This window comes from Protopterus annectens, chromosome 10.part0 (genome assembly GCF_019279795.1).
Source record: "Protopterus annectens isolate FY-2018-M chromosome 10.part0, PAN1.0, whole genome shotgun sequence".
Lineage (NCBI taxonomy): Eukaryota > Metazoa > Chordata > Ceratodontiformes > Protopteridae > Protopterus > Protopterus annectens.
Window position 1 is genome coordinate 1368017002 of NC_056744.1, and position 19318 is coordinate 1368036319.

Sequence of the window (19318 nt, forward strand, 5' to 3'; positions counted from 1 at the left end):
GACTGTGTAGAGAGCAATGCCTTTTAGACTACTCACACTCCTTACAATTCATATACCCACCTTTGTCTAGGCTGCTGATGTCACCAACCTAGAAATACTCCTCTGGGAAGGCTGTAGCCCAGTAATCTCTGTAGTGCATCCCGTAACTGCGTACTGCTGTAGTGTGATAAAGTAGTTATGTAGGAGGACAAACCCCAGACTTGGCAACTGTGCATGTGTAAGTCTGTGTGTGGGTTTGTGAGCATGTCTGACTGTGTAGAGAGCCATGCCTTTTAGGCTACTCACACTCCTTACAATTCATATACCCACCTTTGGCAAGGCTGTTGATGTAACCCACCTAGAAATACACCTCTCGGAGTGCTGTAGCCAAGTAATCTCCATAGCGTGTCCTGTAACTGCACATGGCTATAGTGTGATAGAGGAGTTAGGTGGGCATTCTAACCCCAGACCTGCCAACTGTGTGTGTGTGTGTGTGTGTGTGTGTGTGTGTGTGTGTGTGTGTGTGTGTGTGTGTGTGTGTGTGCATGTTTGACTGTGTAGAGAGCAATGCTTTTTAGGGTACTCACACCCCTTACAATTCATATACCCAACTTTGGCAAGGCTGCTGATGTCACCCACTTAGAAATACACCTCTGGGAAGGCTGTAGCTCAGTAATCTCCGTAGTGCATTCAATAACTGCATACTGCTGTAGTGTGATAAACTAATTAGGTAGGAGTTCTGTCCCCAGACTTGGCAACTGTGTGCATGTCTGACTGTGTAGAGAACAATGCCTTTTAGGATACTCACACTCCTTACAATTCATATACCCACCTTTAGCAAGGCTGCTGATGTCATCCACCTAGAAATACACCTCTGGGACAGTTGTAGCCCAGTAATCTCAGGAGCACGTCTTGTAACTGTGTACGGCTATAGTGTGGTAAAGGAGTTATGTGGGAGTTCTAACCCCAGACGTGCCAATTGGGTGTGTGTTTGTGGGCATGTCTGACTGTGTAGAGAGCAATGCTTTTTAGGGTGCTCACACCCCTTGCGATTCATATACCCACCTTTGGCAAGGCTGCTGATGTCACCCACCTGGAAATGCACCTCTGGGAAGGTTGTAGTCCAGTAATCACCATAGCATGTCCTGTAACTGCGTATGGCTATAGTGTGATAAAGGAGTTAGGTAGGAGTTCTAACCCCAGACCTGCCAACCATATGTGTGTGTGTTTGTGTGCATGTCTGGCTGTGTAAAGAGAAATGCTTTTTAGGGTACTTACACCACTTACATGTCATATACCCACCTTTGGCAAGGCTGCTGATGTCACCCACCTAGAAATACACCACCGAGAAGGCTGTAGTCCAATAATCTCCATAGTGCATCCTGTAATTGCATATTGCTGTAGTGTGAATTAGAACCATGGTAGGGCTCCATCCCCACCCATGGCAATTCTGGATGTATTGTGTGTGTCACTGTCTGTGTGGGGAGCAATGCATTTTAGGCTAGCCACTCGCAGTACATTTCAAATGCCCTACTTTGGCAATCCTGCAGATGTCATTCATTGTAAAATACACCTTTGGGGATAGAGTTCTCTAGTAATCCCCATGGTGTGTCCTATAACATCTCCATGCTGTAGAGTGATATAGACCTCTGTTTATATATATATATATATATATATATATATATATATATATATATATATATATATATATATATACCCACTATACCCACACATGTCAATTGTGGATGTTTTGTGTGTCTCACTGTCTGTGTAGGGAGCAATGCACTGTAGGCTAGTCACACGCAGTCAATTTCAAATGCCCTACTTTGGCAATCATGTTGATGTCAGTCATTGTGAAATACACTTTTGTGGAATGAGTGCTCCAGTAAGGTCCATGGCTCGTACTATAACTGTGTAGTACTCTAGTGTAATAAACTAGTTAGGTAGGAGTTCTACTCCCAAACATGACAGGTGTGTGTGTTTGTAACCCGTATCCTGTATAGAGGTGGTTGTGACTGTGTGACACCTGTGGCCAATGTGGAGTGGGTTTTGCATATTTCTTATATGGTGCCCCTACTATATATCACAATGTCCACCGTACAGGGATAACAGATGTGAAATGGCTAAGAGGCTGGGGTGCAAAGCCATACCCATACATGTGACATCAAGGCCAGGCAATCACAGTTAGCAACCCCAGTATTACCCAGATCTCAGTCTCAACCCATGTGTACTACACACACACACACACACACACACACACACACACACACACACACACACACACACACACACACACATGCCTTGGTAACATATAGTATGTGGGTAGTACACTGCATATTGGCCACTGATAGTAACTATGGAGTGACAGCAGTGGGCTACAGAGGGCATGTCACCCTGTCCATCTGTCCAATATGCATGTATGTGTAGACAGTGCACATCCCCCATGTTCCCCGACGGACAACTGCACTACCTGTGGTGCCACCACATGTGACCCACAATGGACATACCATGCTTGACAACATGCCCTGTATGAACAGATGTCACAGACACCAGGGAATGCTGTCAGCATGCTCTTAATGTAGGTGCAGGGTAAACCTGCTGGCCATTACCAGTTCCCGCCACAGGTGGGCAGGACTGGCACATCTGATGATAATCTGTGTTCACAACATGGGCCGGACACCCCAGGTACAGGTCCACATGTCACTGTAATTGCATGTGGGAGGTGTGCACATCCCAGACACCGTCCATGTCATGGATTAAGGAACACATACATGGCAAGCGATGCACAGCATTGGCCATACACAATAGTTACCCAGGTGACTGGGTGGGGGATACAATACCCACCTGTGTGGGCAAATGCAGACACTACATCCCTGAGCCACAATGCAGGCACCAGGGAGCACCCATCACCTAGCCTTGTACAGCTGTCTGGCACAGTTGAACACCACACACCCATGCAGACATGCACCCATGCATGTTAGTACTGGCACCCTGTGTGTTTGTATGTGTGTTGTATGCTGCCTTTGTTCACATCCACACTCCCTACAATCCCCATGGGCATACTGCAGCATGCTATCTGGTGTCAGACACCTCCCCATACCCTTTGCCCATACAACCCCCGTATGACCTGTGTGGTGCATGTGTTACCTGTACAGTGATGTGAGGTGGCAATCCCACTACTGAATAGTTGTATTCCTGGCCATGCCAAGTGTGTCAATATGTGTGTGCATCCCTGTAAGAGTGTGGCTGTGTTGACAGGCACGTGTACATCACCTACCATATAGCTACTGTATCCCTGTTGCAGATGTCACTCACCATCACATATATGTTCTGAGTGCTCCACAACAGGTAACCCATGTGGTGCATCCGATAACTGCATTGAGCTGTAATAGCACTATATAGTCATCAGGGGTTTGATAACCTGTGCTGGTAGGTGTGTGACACAAACATGTTTCAGTTTTACCCTCCCACCCCTCCATGACATGTCTTTGCCTTTGTCTGTCTTTCCCAACCCTTTTCTGGTGGATGTGGAGACCTACACATGCTTTGCTTAGGCAGCAGCATGTGTATTTTAAGTGATGCTAATGATCAGCTGATGGCCTCTGCATGAATTGCAGCCCTCCCCTAGCTGATGGCATGTGAACAGCTGTGGTAACATTCTCATAGCCATTTGCATGGAAATACACTCCAATATTTATGAACATCATGGTGGTGTTGTGAGCAGGAACTACATCTGTCGTGTGGCAAACAGCATCTCAGATGGATTGAGGTTTACCTCTAACAACATACACTGTGGAAACAGGGCAACAAACAGGAGGGGGATGTGCCTGACCTAACTACAGACTGTAAGTGCTGCTATACTGCATTTGGAGTAATGTTGGTTTAACAGTGTTTGTGTGGATATGGCTGTCATACATGTCGCAGTACCTACCATGTCAGTTCCATGTTTATGAGGAATCCCCATCTGCAGGGTCATCTGCAGACTGGGCAGAGTTGTGTCTTTGGTTTCATGTGTCACCCGTGGAGCATCTAGCTGTGGACTGCAGAAGGTAGTGTGAGGATTGCAGTCTGTAGATGGTGAAAGCCGTGATAGTCACTGACGTCATATCCCTCATAGGACATATGTTGCAACAAACCCTGTTACAACAGTAAATGTATGCGGTTATCACAGCAACATGTCAATACTGGCCCTGTATATGTGCTTCCAGCCACACCTCTGTCAACCTTTGTACATATGACATGCATGAAGTGGTGCATATGTGCTGTACACCATAATTAGTGTCATCATATCTGAGAACAAGCCAGTGATATAGCCGACTGCTACACATGTTATGTACAGCAGGGGTTACATTTCATGACATTACCTGGACATTCTGTGGATGTTTGTACAGTACTAAGGTCTGTGCACCTATGGTGAATGTCGACAGTGTGTGTCTTGTTAATATGAACCTTAGCCTGTGTACAGACTGTGGTAGATGTCATTGTTCTAGTTCCCCTTGTATTAGATGTTACATGCTGCTATACTGTATGGTACTGTATTGGCGTACATGTTTGCAGGGCCATAAACACACATGTCCCATACCACAGACAGCCATCAGACCAAATTGTGTAACAGGCCAGTATATGTAGGGTCAGTCTGTGAGTGGCATATATGAGGATGGTGTAGAACAGATAGTCCATAAACTTTAATATCATGCTAGCTAACCATATGTGGCTGTGTTCACATTGGTTGTGGTTATGTGCTTTCACACAGGAGTATTGTACCCTGTGCTGTGACATGCCTGTTGAGTCTGCTTTATATGCAGGTACATGTGCATTCCCCCATAGGAGATGTAAGCCAGTGTTGAGCCAGTATACCTGCAGCCTGCACAGTGCATTGTTACATGCCTAGCAGCTTAGTGTACTTACCCAGTGAGATGTCATGTGCAGATACTTGCCGGATGTACTGCTGCCGGGCCTCCCTTAACAGTCATGTATGTCAGACAGGGCAGTGGGATGATGTGCAGATGTATGGCAATATCTAGTGGGTAGTATGTGGCCATTGCACCCCTGTACCAGTGGCCATAATGTGTCAGGCCAGACAGGGGTGTGTGAATGCATAACCTATGGTGACAAATATATGCCAGTAATTATGTGTTATACACATCTACATGGCCATCTACATCCATATTGTCAGGCATGGTACACATGTGTAGCACTAAGGGCTCATGTGTATACCTCTGGACTGTACAGAGTGTGTCAGACTTTCCACATATATTGGCCAATATCTCTGCTGCAGTCCGCAGTGGCACTACAAGCCAGCAGCTGTACTGCACAGTGATGTCCTTAGGATGTCTGTCAGTAGCCAATAGCACACATGTTATAAGCAGATGTGACCTCCCACACACACCATGTCTGTGAAGACAATCCCAATGACAGTAGCAATAGTGTACTAGTATACCTGCTATACATACCTGACATCCCTTTCAACTATGACATTGGGATCATAGGGACTGGTGTTGGGCTACACTTCATGTCTAGGACATATGGTGGAAATATATGTACATATACTTATCCAGATAACCAGATATAGATGATTACACATGTGTATTACTCCCAATTAACACTGTCATGGCAACCACCCACTATAAATCCCCACATCATGTGTGCGTGGTCCCATTACATTTCCTGTGTGATGGACATCCGTCCTGTGTGTGGGCAGCAGTGTTACGACAGCAGGTAGCAATACCCCTTACAGGAGAACTGGCACACTCAGGGCAGCCACATATTTGTAGGAGGATCAGGAATGACAGACAGACTGTGAGTAGAGTTGTCGTATGCTTTTTATAGTACTGGTGTTACAGGGTGTGATTGTACATTCTAGTTTACCTCAGAATGCAGTCTACCTGCAAAGCACACAACTGTGGGCCTGTCCTCATGTTGGCCAGAGCTATGCCTATCATGTCTTATCTGTCCACCACACAGCTTCTGTGCCAGATAATACACTGGCAGTGTGTGTGTTGAGTGCTATCGGTATATGGCTACATCCATGTCTGTTTCTAATCTCAATTCCCTGACTAAGGCTATGTTACAGTCTATCCTGTAACACCAGCATCTTGTTTAGTGTATGGCAACAGTTGTCCACATATGTGCCTGTATTTCAGCCTCTGTCCATCACCTACATACCAAGCATTGTACATATGTCATGCTGTCGGTGGTTGTTCTGTAGTGGGCTGTGAGTATATCACACTACCATTGCTGCCATCAGTACACTGCTGTTGTATCCCCCATACATATTATATAGCTTTGTATAGTACTGGTGTTACAGGGTATGTGTGTGTGTGTGTGTGTGTGTGTGTGTGTGTGTGTGTGTGTGTGTGTGTGTGTGTGTGTGTGTGTGTATATATATACGTACTATACATATAGCTGTATCTCCCACTGATTTAAAGACGGATGCCCAGTCTACATTCACTGCCATAGAAAATTGGCTCTCCAAGCGTCGTCTACTACTTAATCCCAAAAAAAATAAAATTCTCATATTCCCACCAACCCAAAGGTCTGTACCCTTCTCCTTCACCATAAATGCAAAAGACGGGACAGTCATTTCCCCCGACCCCAATACAAAATTACTAGGTGTCGTTATAGACAATAACTTAAAATTTGATCACCATGTAAATCAGACAATCAAGAGCATCAATAAAAAACATGGGTCACTCTATAGAATCAAAGCCTTCTTCACCTCTCCAACTAAAATAGCTATTGTTTGCTCCCACCTACTTTCGACATTCCTATATGCCTCCCCCCTTCTAGCCAATATAAATAAATCTGAACTTAATAGACTAACAACTTGTTATAATCACATTGCCAGGTTTGCTACAGGCCTGCCACTCAGAACCAACCACTGCATCAACCTCAAACAGTTTGGATGGCTGGAATTTCCTAATCTTGTCAAGTACAACCTGCTGATAATGGCTAACAAAATCCTCTACAACCCAAATAACACTCCAGCCCTTAGAAATTCTATACTCCCCCATAACAACACGCGACTGCTCTGCTCATCTAATAAGCTACAAATACAGACAACTAAAATTAACAATGCAGCTGGCATGGCTCTATTTGTAAACTCTGTAAGTAGAATCTGGAACATACTTCCAGCTGGCATGACCATGCTCTCCTCCCCATGCCAATTTAAAGCCACAATTAAACAACATCTGGCATTAAACTGGCTATGCCACTGTGACAAGCCTGGTTAAGCTAATAACATGAATGTAATTTACTTATCTAATAGCTATTGTTAACTTCTCCTGACTATAACCAGGGTAATGTCTATCCTGTATACTTGTCTATTCAATGCTTAACTATGTACTTTTGAAATAACCTACATGTAAATTTGTACTATTTTAGTCTGAATGTACTTTTTTATCTGCATTTTTATTTTTATCTGCATTTCTATTTTAATATTATTTTTATTTCTATGTTTTTTCATTTTGTGTTGTACTTGTATGTTTGGAGCTTATCTCCCCGGGCCTCCGCTATAAATGGACTTTGATCCAGTCGGACTATCCCGGTCAACAAATGTAAAATAAAAATAAACATATGGTTAGGGCTGTGGCCATATATGTGTGGGCATCACCTACACAATACGTTTGCCCTTATGCACTCCAGAGGCCAGTGTATGTAACAGTGGTATATGGCCCTGTATTATTCAGTCTAGGGGGAGCACCATAAATGACCTAGGGTGTTACAAAATGTGGGGGCAACAGGGCTGAGCTGCCTTAAGGTATCTGGATGTACAGTACCATATACTTCACCTATATATATATTACTGACATGGATCTGGTTAATGCAGGACTACTTCTCCCTGCCATACAAACTGTTCTGTTTGTCGGTGTGCTCGTGATGGTGTCAGTTATGCCATGTTATGTAGCAGTTACAACCCATGTGGTCATATGACGTCTTTACCACCTACTGAGTTTGTACAGTGTGTAGATAGAGGCTGCTAAACTATACACCTGCATTACATACTGTTGATTGCTTGGTATCCTGTGGCCCAGTTTGTCTTCCCTATTGCACAATGTGAAGGGCTTGGCCTGGACAGCAACAGTTGTGAACCTTTCCAGGATACTGTATTACTGTAACTGGTTCACAATTGCATTACTATGTTTATATAGTTGTCAGTGTCTGAACAGCTATATGACATGGCATATAGAACAGTAATAGTAGACAATTAAAAGTTTCCATGTCTGCAAACCTGTGGGTGGTGTTTTCCTATGACCTCTCTGTGGGTATATGTTGCAGGCAATGATTGTCATTTGTATGGGTGGCCCATACAGTGTCCAGTCATTCAGGGTTAACTGTAGATATAGTTACTGTTCCATATTGTCTGCACCTTCTACTTATGTATCTTACTGTACATATAACTGCATGTGTATGTGTAGTCACATGTATATATATATATATATATATATATATATATATATATATATATGTATACCTGTACCTGCATCTCTGTGTCTGTGTATCTGTATCCTGGGGATGTTGATGGCTTCCACATATTACATTTCCTATGAGAGGCAGACTGTACTGCATTATATGTTACCAATACCAGCCTGTCATCATACAGGTGGGATGTAGTACTAGAACATCGTGTGCCCATGTTGTGTCAGGTCCTGGTTATGGGATCTGCAACACTTGGTAGTGTATTGCAAGGTGGACGTGTTTGGCTGGAGGGATGCGTATTCATACATGACGTATAGTGTGTGGGGCCTTTCAAGCCCATTAACTGCATGAGGACATATGTGTCATTTGTTAATCTGCCATTGCTATATACAGATGTATGGCCATATATACCTATAAATATATATATATATATATATATATATATATATATATATATATGTATATATATATGTATATATATATATATATATATATATATATATATATATATATATATATATATATATATATATAGATAGATATATAACTATGTCCATATATACCTACATAGATATATATCTGCATACACTTATGTAACTTGCTGTGTATATGTAGAAATATAGGTGTAGACACATATATGTGTCGATGTAGGCATTTGCATGTATATATGTTCATATATATTGATATATATGTATATAGTTTCAGAAATATATATATCTACAGATATAGATATGTTGTATCTGTTTAGATATTAATATATGTACACAGACATACATCTAGATGTTGGTACACATTCTCTGCACTGTTGCATGACTGGACTGGAGTTATGTTTCTGACAACATACAATTTATGCTTATCTGGCATGGCTTAGTTGCAAATCATTTTGTGTATGGCGTGCATGGTCCTGGGTTCCAACCTTACAGACAGTTTGTTTTGTTGCTAGGCAGAACACCTGCCATTGGATACGGTGTGATTAAGGCAATTTAAAGTGGTTGTAAGTGGGTTTGCGTGGAGGTAAGCACTGCTAACATCCGGTCACAGTTTCTTGCACCCAGTAAGCTTCTCCTTTGCTTAATCTGTGTCGGCAGTGCTTACCCTCGCAGAAATGTACTTGCACATGCTTGCTAGTGTTTACATAAGCTTACTGCTGCTTATCTGTGCTTACACCTGCTTACTGCTGCATTATTCATTATAATACTGGCTCTTTACATGTACATTTCCTGCAGTACTCCAGTTGCATCATTATTTAGTAGGTTTTGCAATACAGATATTGCTTATACCATACTTTGCCATGTAAAATAGACTGTGCTGCACTGGGACTCGAACTGGGAATGCTTGCTCGTTAGGCGAACGCTTTGCCTACTACACTATTGCTGAGATGCTTCTTTGCATATCTCGTCCTTGTTATCCTCTTCAGCCTTTTAGGCTGCTTTAACCATAGTTAAGCAATGGGCACACCCATGCAGCTATGGTTAGCTGTACTCGGAGTTTTAGACAAAAATATACGGGTTTCTTCTTTTGATTTTTATGTCCTGTTGCTGTTGTACAAATGGAGGACTGTTGGTGGGGATATGTGGACACCTATGAGCGGTTTCACTCATTCATTTCCACTTTCTGCTATTCAACATTGTAGGTGAGTGTTTATTCTGAGAGCTGTGCTGTCAGACATGCTCCCTGCACTTGTACACGCTCTGTGTAAGCCTGGCAGCTCAGGCAGCATGCTTTCATTACTATGCATTGTGTGCTACCATGCTTCTCCTAAGTGGCCGCTTCCGTGCAGGACTAGACTAGTCCTGTATGGAATATTAGTAAATCCGGGGACTTTTATCCCATAGAACTGAGGATTAAATGTCAAAATAATTGTGTTGTTAAAATTTTCACTTTTATTTTCCTCTAATTCCCTATTAATGGCGATATTGCTTAGGGGGGCATCTACCTCTATACCTGTACCTAATAGCGGAAAGAAGTGTCCTGCCATTCTTTTTTTCTGTAACTTCTTCCAAAATAGGGTCTACAAACCAGACTGGGTAACCTCTCCTTACCAACATTCCTTTCAAGATGTCTCTCTCTGTAAAATCCTTGTATATTACTAACCATGGGTTAGTTTTAGTTTAAAAAGCATGTTGGAAAGAAGTAAAGAAGGGAACAGATACTATAAGAAGAGCAAGATGATAAAGTGTGGACATTGCTCACAATGCCAGTACATATTAGAAGGAGGTAGTGTAAAAATCCCAGGATTTGGAGTTGTGTTTTTGAACCATAAATTTAACTGTGGTAGTAAGAATATACATTGCTATGTGCCAGGGTTGTGACAACTATTATATAGGCAAAACAAAGAATGCCTTTGGGAAACGTATTTATCAGCATGTATATGATATTAACAAAGAAAATCTTAATAATGCAAAACATATCAATCAGTTTCCCCACCATTGTTTTCGATTTCTAGCCATAGATCAGGTTGAGAATAACAGTATGGGTGGCCCTGTGGATCTGTTTCTTGAGTATAAAGAACTTATGTGGCAATTGAAGGTTAATGCCACCAACCCACATGGGCTGAATGACGTAGTTTCCCTATCTAGTTATTTAAAACTAAAGGCTGATTTTCACTTATAAGTGTTCCAATTCAGGGCTAAAAATCTTTAAGTAACGGTTAGCTAATTTTTACATACACAGATTGGGTATGTGTTATACTGTTTACTATCAAATGACTGAAATTCAAAAGACTGAATCCCAAAAAGACTTCTTCTACTTTTGACTTTTCCCGGTTAGGGGTTGCCACAGTGGATCACCTGTCTGTTCATGACTGGCAGTGCAGTTTTATGGTGTTGAGTTACCAGCCCAGCATCCAGCCTTCCACAGAAGGCACACACATACACCTAGGGCCAATTTAGAGTATCCATTTCACTTACAGCATGTCTTTGGGATATGAGAAGAAACCGGAGCACCCAGAGGACACCCACATGGCCACAGGGAGGACATGCAGACTCCCCAGAGATGGCACACCAGCCAAGGATCGAACCAGGGAACCTCTTGCTGTGAGGCAACAACACTAACGACTGCACCACCATGGCCGCCCTGCCACTGTAGCTGCCCAACCACTGTGAATCCCAAAAAGACTGAACATTCAAAATGCTAAATTTATTTTTAATGCAAGAGGCAAGCTCCCCTGCTCCCCTCATGTGAGGGGCTGCACCCCCCACACCCCCTGCTAACTATATATATATATATATATATATATATATATATATATATATATATATATATATATATATATATACCAACTCCAAGATTGTACAACAGTGGAGAAGGAGCAAATTTCATCATTCAGTATTTTGAATGTTCAGTCTTTTTGGGACTCAGTCTTTTGATTTTCAGTCATTTGATAGTAAACTGTGTTATACTATCTTATTTTTATTTTGTTAGTGCAGGTTGATTTAACAACTTGTGGTTTTATGTAATAGTTTTGCATGTCAAGAACAAGAATTAGCATTATTTATTTTTGTAAAAATAGTGTATGTGTGTTTTAACTATTTTCTAATAATTTTTAGAGTGTTAGAAACAATTTTTTGTTTTAATTGAAGTGTGTCACATGATCCAGCCTGGATATAAAAGGAAGTTGTAAATTAATTGGTTTTATTCTGATGAAGTCAAGTGTAATACTGACGAAAACGCTCAATAAAAGGTTGCAGAGTCCAATTTAACCTTAGAGTTCATTCTTCTTTGTTATTTTATGACGTTTAATTCTTTCTGTGAGGGTTTTTTTTTTTCTGAGACTATTGCTAGAATGTGCCAGTGTTTTCAGTGAAAGAACACTGAGGTTTCTCAGACATTCAGAAAATATTATGAGTTGCTACAGAAGGATTTTTCGGAACCTTCACCCATTTCTCTTATTCAGTCTGCTTTAAAGGATGTGTGTCTTACTACCTGCAGTTTTCCTGATTGTCAGCCAGCTGCCCCTAAAATGCATGGTAGGATGCATAAAGTTCCTTAGTCTTTTAAAATTTGATAGACTATTTCTAAACTAGATCAGCAGCTATATATTTAGTTGATCCCAATGCTGCTAAGCATTTAGCTATTTGCAATCCTACACTTTGTATTAAGGATGGGATAATTATCAATGTTAAGTTGTCCAATCTCGCCTTCGTTCTTGCTGGATGGGTTTGGAGCCAATCTTCAGCTCTGACTCGACCATTTACTATAGCTCGAGAGCTCTTTACTGGCTTGAGGCTACCCCTTATCCCAGAATGCCCAGCGCCAGCTACCCGGATCTCGTTTGCCCCTTCAGCTGCAAGGTTGCGTCAATACTGGCTCAGGCTTAGTATAACTTTTTTTTCTTCTTAAAATTAGTCGCTAGGCCTTCTGTTGTTTCCTGAACTCGTTTAAATTAGAGACTCCACCCCCCCTTTAAGGATAACTGTTTAAGTTAGAGGCTCTCCTTTTAAGGTTTTATCAATATAATTTTAATTATTGTAGTGTGTCTGTTTGTATTTTCTTAGTATGTCTAAGGAAGTTAAAACCTCAGGGTTCAAAAAGTGTGACTCATACTGTCAGATGGGCACACTAGTTGTGTTTATTGCTTGGGAGCTCTGCACCTGCAGGACTACTGTGCTATTTGTCATGCCTTTAGTCAAAGGGTCCTGCAGGAGTGGAAAAACAAGCTTATCCTCAGTGGATTATTAAAACAGGATTCTCCGTCTACAGCATCTCAGCCAGTGAAACCTTTGAAACCAGTCAAGCCGTCGGCTCCATGTTTGGAACCGACCTGTGAGCTTGACAAACCAAGTGTGTCAGTGCCAGCTGGCACCGACAAGACTACCACTCCGTCGGCTCCAACTGATACCTCAGAGCTGTCTTGGAGCCACAAAAGAGCTAGGTCTCCTTCTTTGGAGCCAATTTGCTCGGTGCCACAATCACCATTACTCCAAAGCAAATCCAGTCATCGTTCATCTTCCCACTCCTCTCGATCCTCGGGATCATAATTTCAGGATGTGGAGAGAGTGGTCAGTAGGTTGCTTAGGTCACAGGCCCTTGCTAAAATGCTTACGAGCCCACCTCAACAGTCCTCCTCTGACTATACTTAGTTTGGAGCTGGAGTCCATGGACTAGTGGATAGTGGTTCCTTCAGCTCCGATGACATCTTCATCAGCTCTGACGCTGGCTCCATTTACCTCGATTCTTCCACCTATTGAGGTATCTGGGTGCCGAAGCTCGCTCGTCAGGGGGAAGTCACATCGGACCCCTGTCTGACCCCGCTCTCCCTTTTGGAGCTTCGGCTGAGGTGAGCTTGGCTCCCACATCAACTTCGGAGCCATTGCCCTTGGTGCAGGGTGGTGTTCCAGTCTCTTCAGAGCTGGAGCCCTCCTTGTGTCAAGACCATTGTGCCTTCAAGGTCATGCGGAGAGTACTATCCCCACAGATGGCTCCACTATCCGTTCCATCAGCTCCATCCCTCTCAGTGCCTGTGACAACCTCTGCTCCTCCTCCAGCCCCAAAGCATAGGGAACTTATGCCCCAGGACACTCCACTGGGTGAACCCTCTTCTTCTGAAGCCTGCCCAGAGCAATCTGGGCAGTCTCCCCGGAAGAAGTGCAAGAGGAAGCACCTAGACTTCCCTGAGTCTGTCACCTCAGATACAGACCTGGATGAATCAGAAGGGTCCCCAAGGTCCCCCTCTGAAGATGTTTCCTTTTCAGACATCCTTGAGATTCTCAGGCAGAGGTGTAGTTGGACTTCCCTAGCCCCCTTCAAAGGATGAGTCTGTATATCTGGACTCATTTGGTTCCCGACCTTCCACCTTCTGAGTCTCGCCGCCTTTTGATCCACTCATGTCTGTAGTGTCTCAAAAGGCTTGGTCAGCTCCAGATTCCCTGGAACCTGTCCCAGGATGTTCAATAAATTCATCACAGCTCCCCAAGACAAACAATTTTTAACTAAAGGGGTCCTAGTGGATGCCATGGTTTTAGCAGCAGCCACAATGACAGAGTTAGCTGAAACGTCCTCATCTGTCCATCCACCTAATAAAGACTCTCGTATGATGGACAGATATGGCAAGTGAATGCTTTCTTCAGTGACCTTCTCCCTTAGATCCCTGAATTATCTTTCCCATTTTACTATGCTTCAGTGGGATCTCCTAAAAGAGCTTGGAGAGACCCTACAAGATCCTACAGCTGAGGGAGCTTCAGCCAAGGAAGCTACCTAGCTTGCGACTCTTAATTCAATAGTCAACTCCTCCATGAGGCTTATTTCATATGCAGCCAATGGAGCGAGTAGAGCTGCGGGAACAGGAGTAGTTCTTAGGAGACATTCTTGGCTGTGGCTGTGTTAGTTTGCCGAACCTTTCAGAGTGTCCTTCACCAATACCCCCTTTGATGGTTCCTCTCTCTTTGGGCCTCAGGTGAAAGACACGCATACCAGGTGCCAGCAGGAAGGCAAAACGCTCTCTGATGTCGGAGTATGTTTTTCCACTCCATTACCAGACCATACCCAAAAGGGCAGAAGGGTGGAAAGATGTGGTTTTGAAAATCCCAGGGACCCTTGCCTGATACACATGGCGAATTTTCCCCCAGGGGCAGAAGGAGAAATAATAACAATGGCAGATGTCACTCTCATGGCAGAGGGGGTCCACAAAATCAGGGGTGACAGAGATACGTTCTCTTCCAAACCCTATCAATATCCCTGAAGGGGTGCCTGACTACTCAACTCTGGAGGCAGTTGGGGGAAGGCTTTCATTGTACCCAACCACCTGGCAAAATATTACAAAAGACAAATGGGTACTAGCCATGATATCCAGAGGTTACAAGATTCCCTTTCTTCAACCCCCTTGTGTTTCAAAAAAATCTATCCCAGATGTTACACCCAATCTAAGGGATCAGGCAGTCACAGAAGTTTCAAGACTGCTAGAAAAAAGAGCTATCCAGGAAGTCCCCGCAGACCAAGTAGGATCCGAAACTTACTCAAGATTTTTTTTAGTGCCCAAAAAGACAGGGGACTGGAGACCAATTCTGGATCTCAGCAGGTTAAATAAATCTGTACAAAAGGAAAAGTTCCAGATGGTAACACTGCAGTCCATTCTCTCCTTTCTGGGCCAGGACAATTGAATGTGCTCCACAGATCTTCAGGACGTGTACTATCATATAAAATTGGACAGATGGTCCAGGAGATTTCTACGCTTCTGGCTAGGGGCCAGTCATTACCAATTCAGGGTTCTGCCCTTTGGTCTCACCACAGCCCCCAGGATGTTCACCAAATGCATGGCAGTAGTCACAGTTCACCTGAGATGTCAAGGATTCCAGTTGTTTCCTTATCTGGATGACTGGCTCCTCACTGCTACCACTAGGCGACAACTTATAGAAGCACAAGATTACACCATCACATCCTGTGCTCAACAAGGCATCACAGTAAACTTTGAAAAATCTGCCTTGTTGCTCTGTCAATCTACTACATACATAGGAGCAGAGCTAAACACAAGAAAAATCTTTGTAAAATTGCCTCAGGACAGAGTTTCCATTATTCCAAAACAGGTGTCAATTCTCCTGAGGAGCAAAAGAATTCAAGTAAAATATGTTCTTCAAGCTCTAGGGTCCATGGCAGCAGCCATTCTCCTAGTTCCCTTAGCACACTTTCACATGAGAATCCTTCAGTGGCTTCTTTTCACGAAATGGTCCTTCCAGGAATTACCCATGTCTCACATAATGTTAATTATGGTATCTTGCAAAAGACACCTTTCCTGGTGGATGGTCTCCCCACTAGTTACTCAGGGCAGACCTTTCATGGAATCCCATCTGGTGGCCACAGTGACCATGGACACTTCCCTGATATGGTGGAGGGGCATTATCTAGGGAAGATAGTCCAAGGCACTTGGCAACCTCATGAGTATCACTTGCCCATCAACATCCTGGAGATGTGAGTGGTGCTCCTAGCATTGCAAGCTCTTCAAGACACTCTCCCTGCTGGGACTATTGCAATACAGAAGGACAATATGTCAGTAGTTTGGTACATCAACAAACAAGGCGGAAGCAGGTCCTACCTCTTGTGCCGAATGGCCCTCAGACTGTGGCAATGGGTGATTTCCTCCCAACGTTTTCTGACAGTAATGCATATCCCTGGGACATCCAACGAAATAATGGACAGGCTCACCAGGGCTATCCTAATGCTTCATGAGTGGTCTCTGAAACAGGAAATTCTGGATTTTATTTTCTGCAAATGGGCCAGCCTTGCTGTGATCTCTTTGCCTCTCCCCTCAACAACAAATGCAGCAGCTACTTCTCCCTTGTTCCTTTTCCAGGTCAGACTCCCAGGGACGCTCTAGTCCATGACTGCCCTCAGGGACTCTTTTATGCATTTCCCCCCTTTCCCCTAATTCCAAAAATCATTCAGAAAGCAAAATCATTGGGTTGCAAAATGATCCTCATTGCCCCCTATTGGCCTCGACAGATTTGGTTGCCGTTCCTTCACTGCTACCTGCTAGCCCAGCCTTGGATTGTGGACCCAGTACCAGACCTCTTGATTCATCAATCAGGCTGGCTACATCAATCTCTCCAATCTCTCAAGCTCACAGCTTGGTTACTCCACTTCCAATCCTAACCAGGCTTCCCAAAATTTCCCCAGCAGTGCGTGAGATTATTGTTTGCTCCCATAAGGCAAATACAAGGAAAGTCTATGTTAGAAAATGGAAATGATTCTCTTACTGGGCAGATTCCAGGAATTTAGAACCTTTTACAGCTCCTGTACACAATATTTTGGATTTCCTAGCAGAACTGTCTCATTCTGGTGCAGCTGCTGCTACCATCAGTGTACAACTGGCTGCCATTTCAAATTTTCATGTTAGAGTTTCTAACTCCAGCATAATGTCTCACAACCTCTGTAAGGCCTTCTTGAGAGGTACATCTCTACTTACCCCCCCCCCCATTAAAGAGCCCATTCCACCTTGGGATCTCAATTTGGTTCTGGCCTTCTTGATACTGCCACCCTTTGAACCAGCAGCATCATATTCCTTGAAGTTTCTCTCTTGGAAAACTCTTTTCTTAGTTGCTATTACTTCTGCCAGATGGGTTTCAGAACTTCATGCATTATGCATTTGCCCTCCATACCTAGTTTTTCACAAAGGCAGGGTCTCTCTGAGAACTAATCCATCCTTTCTACCTAAAGTTTGCTCGGACCCCAATTCGAATCAATCCATTGAACTCCCCCATTTTTTTCCCCCAATCATTCCAACAAGGCAGAATACAAATTACACCAATTGGTTGTGCATAGACAACTGCATTTCTATCTCCAGGGAACTAAAGAAATGAGAAAATCAAATCAGCTGTTCCTTTCATTTGCCAACAACAAACAAGGCCTTCCAGTTTCTAAAGTAACATTGCGAAATGGTTATCGGACACCATAGTCCATACTTACCACTTGCGACAAAAATATCTTCCAACAAAACCCAAAAGTCATTCAACCAGGTCAGTAGCTACTTCAGCGGCATTTCAATCTAGACTGTTCATAGATTCAATTTGTGCAGCAGCTACTTGGGCAGATCCTCATACATTCATTTCTCATTACAAAGTAGATGTGGTCTCCCGGGGCATAGTTTCCTTTGGTTACACGGTTCTGAAGAGTCTGTTCTAATGAGCCACCCAGGATTGAGGTGCTAGGGATGCTGTCCCAACCAGCAAGAATGAAGGTGAGATTTGACAACTTAACATAAAGAAGTTATGTACCTACCATAACGTTCCGTGTTAGTTGTCCTTCATCTCGCCTTCCTTCTTGTGTCCCTCGCTCCTTCCCCCTGCCTCGAGGATTGAGAGGAGTTTTTCAATGGTTTCACTGGCTAATTTGTTTTGTTATTAGTTGCTTCTCAACCAAACCATGACAATTAACTGTATATCTAAGTTTATTAGTGGATTAGCTTCTATAATTATGTCTAGTGTAAGCTATCTCAAACGAGATCTGGGTAGCTGGCGCTGGGCATTCTGGGATAAGGGGTAGCCTCGAGCCAGTAAAGAGCTCTCGAGCTATAGTAAATGGCCAAGTCAGAGCCGAGGATCAGCTCCAAACCCCTCCAGCAAGAAGGAAGGTGAGATGAAGGACAACTAACATGGAACGTTGTGGTAGGTACATAACGTCTTTATACGTGTGGGGAAAAACAAGTATACTTCTGCAGCTTTGATTTTCAGAATTTTGAATTGTCAGACTGGTATATTAAAGTTTGTTTAGACAAATTGTGAAAGTATGAGAAATGTTTTATTTGTAATTTCTTCTTGTGATGAAAAGTTTTACTTTAAATAACTTAGTTTTTTCAAAGCACAGGTCACACTGCTCATTGTTTAGAATGTATGTATGACTCTGTTGATACTTTTTCCAAGGCTATGTCCACTGGTATTGCTTTGGGAGTTTTTCATAGTTGCATTGTCAGAACCTCCCACATGATGTTAAAAATGAGATTTTAAATTCTCCCTTGGATAGGGATGTAGTATTTGGACTAACTGCTGTAGAGATAATCAGAAAGTGTGATGACAGGGGCAAGCTGATTCAGGGAATCTTTCAGATTTTTCAGCCATCCTTTTCCAATTTGTCTGAGCGATTTTATATCCTCTCATCCAATTTTGTCAAAAATCAGAATAAACAGTCTCAATAATTTTCAGGTATGCAGACATTTAAGAAGAAATGGCAAGGGGGTTCCAAAAAGAAGTTTTGAACTTCCCAAAACCAAGGATAGTTCAACAAGTCTAAATGACTATTCAGGAGATCTTGTGACCCCCTCCCATCCTGGCCCCTTTTTTCCCCAGAAGGTCTGAATCTCCATTTTTCTCTTTGGCAATAGGTTGTTTCAGACAAATAGTTCAGAAATTCTTTTATTCATTCACCAAATTACAGATAGCAGTAGAAGGAAATTCCTTCTATCCAAGGAGTCATTTACTGAGGATATGCAGGTACT

The 19318-nt window shown here is 43.0% G+C and overlaps 1 protein-coding gene across 1 annotated transcript in view; it reads left to right on the top strand.

Annotated features, from left to right (window-relative positions):
* The window catches only part of LOC122814279 (receptor-type tyrosine-protein phosphatase C-like), a 2027173-nt gene that overhangs the window by 395236 nt on the left and 1612619 nt on the right, over positions 1 to 19318 (top strand). The window lies entirely within an intron of this gene.